The sequence below is a fragment of the Taeniopygia guttata genome, chromosome 37 (assembly GCF_048771995.1).
Source record: "Taeniopygia guttata chromosome 37, bTaeGut7.mat, whole genome shotgun sequence".
Lineage (NCBI taxonomy): Eukaryota > Metazoa > Chordata > Aves > Passeriformes > Estrildidae > Taeniopygia > Taeniopygia guttata.
Genome location: NC_133062.1, coordinates 5,655,738 through 5,658,237, shown reverse-complemented (window position 1 = coordinate 5,658,237; position 2,500 = coordinate 5,655,738). Strand labels below are relative to the sequence as shown.

At 47.3% G+C, this 2,500-nt stretch overlaps 1 pseudogene; it reads right to left on the bottom strand.

The window, feature by feature from the left end:
* Positions 1 to 2,500, bottom strand: part of LOC140681656 (28S ribosomal RNA) — a 9,049-nt pseudogene that overhangs the window by 2,152 nt on the left and 4,397 nt on the right.

Below are 2,500 nucleotides of genomic sequence, written 5' to 3'. Positions count from 1 at the left end.
GAGGAGTTTCCTGTGAGGTATGCTTCTGTAGTATTGGATCCAATGGTTACTAATTTTGTCTTTTTCAAAATTTGCAATTCCGCGGCCTTGGGATGCCAATTCGGTCCATTTTTTGAATTCGTTTTTCCTCCAATTGCAAGGCTTTGGAAATTTATCTTTCTGGGTCGGTGCTTCCCATTCCGAATTTGTGCTCACGTTGTTTGGTGGTTCGCTCGACGGTGGTGCTTCCCAAATCGAGGGTATGTTCTCTCTGTCCCCTCCAGCTTGAATCCACAATTTCTTATGTAGCTGTTCCATTTTCTCTTTTTCCATAAAGCATTTCATCGTATCGTCAGATGACTGTGCGATCCGATGCAGTCTACGGGCCTGCACGCTGGGGATCAGTCCCGCCAATTTGGTGATGCCCAAACCGCCGTCTCTCGTGCTCGAGTACAGGATGGCATCGCAGGTGCACGGAGGTAGGTGAAGCCATTCCTTGACCGCTGTCCGGATCTTCTGGTCAAGGGTTTCTAGTAGTGCAGTTTTCACTTCTGAGTGGTCAGCTATGTAGATCAGCCGAGGGATGGTGTATGTTTTGAGAATATCAGTTTTCTGCAGAGGTTTAAGTGGTGCTTGATCGATCCGCTGAAGCCAAAAATCTAATTTTGTGGAGAGACTGGACCTTGCTATACCAATCCACGGGTCAAACTGCAGGCCGAGGTATTTCTCAGATTCGCCGGGGTCGATCATGTTCAGGGGTGTGCCGTTGATAGTCCAGGCAGCGCAGTCATTGATGGTGTAAGAGTCCTTTGTCGGCTTGATGTAAAAGCCGTGGCACTTTTGCCCCTGTGTTTGGAGACCGGTCAGGTTGCAGAAGGTCTCTAGTATGCTAATATTTGTATTCATATTTTCCCAGGAGTCGCTCAGCAAAACCAGATCGTCTGCAAATGCCATCGCTGTGATTTTGCTCTGTCCTCGGTGGTATCCTTTGCCGCTCTCTTCCAGCTTACATAATAGAGGGTCCATTGCCAGGTTAAATAAAAGGGGCGACATCGGGTCACCCTGCTTTACTCCAACCCGGATCTGGATTTTGTCTGTGTGTGTGTTCCTTTTTGTGGTGATATAAGTACTGATGTTCTCGTACATATTGCTCACCAGACCGACGATGTGGGGATCCACCTCTCTTTGCTGCAAAGCATGAATGATGTGCTGGTGGCTTACGGTGTCAAAAGCCTTGGCAATGTCCACGAATACAACACCCAGTGGTCTGTGTTCTCTTTTGGCCGACCAAATTATAGTTTGCAGGAGTTTTAAGTTTTCAGAGCATCCCGCCGCTCTGATAAAGCCTCTTTGCCTTGGGTTCAGGGGGCACGCTTTGCTCAGCCTAGCTGTTACAATCCTGGAGAACAGTCTCAGCAAGATGGAACTGATCGTGATAGGTCTCCAGTTATTAATGTCTTTCAAACGATCCGGCTTTGATGATTTTGGAATCAAAACGGTTCTGCACCCCCTCACCATGTCCGGGATTTTACCAGTTGTTAACCATAAATTGAAAATCTCCATGGTCCGGGAAAACTCGGGATCCATCTTTACGACGTCCCCAAGAGTAATCCCGTCTGGACCGGGAGCCGAGCCTTTGCTCATTTCCTGCATATTTTTCTCAATTTCTTTAGCCGTAATTAATTCTCTGAAGGCAGTGTTGTCAGCCTTCCCGTAAGTTTTAAAGTCCCCAAGGCTTTTAAAGCTACCAGTTGTTTCCCATCTTGTTTTAAAAACCGAATAAATTTCACTGAGTGGTATGTCACAAGACAAGCATTCAATATCATCTAAAACAATTTTGGCCAGTTTCCCTCTATCAAGATAAAATAAACGCTGGAACCGAAGATAATTACCTTTTTTGATTGCTCTGTCCTTCATCCACTTCTGAAAAGGTTTCTTTGGGTGTTTCTCCCGGGTCACCGTGTCCTTTTTATCTCGGGTTGCCGTTCTTATTTGGCTTATGGATTCCAGGCATCCGAAGCAGTCCTGCGCTGTGTGATTGATTACTAGCTTTATATCCCGGCCTTCCATTACCTGCTTGAATGCTCGGGGGAAGGTGTTAAGTGCCCCAGCTGAAAGTCGTTCCTCTAGTGTCTTTTTATAGTAAGCCTGCAGCTGTTCTTCTGATTTTTGCTTGGTGGGTCTCTGCTGTCCGTTGCCCTTATCAGGGTGGCGTCTTATCTCGTCCATTGTTCTCCCTCCGGCAGCTGCCCTGCCTGGCAGAGGGCGTCTCCCAGGTCCATTATCTCTGTCCTCTGCCTGGGCGTGATGACTCATCTCAGGCTCCGTTCTCAGGCTCGCAGCTGCTCTCCTGGTGTGATGACACGTTCCAGGCTCCTCACGTGGCTCCTCTGCTGGCTTTCTGGACAGCAATCGCCTTTTGTCACTGATCTGCTTAGCTGTTTTGGTGGTTATGTGTTCTGCAATAAGCTTATTAATATTTTTGTTTCCCTCGAACTGAGCCTCCAGTCTTATTAGTAAT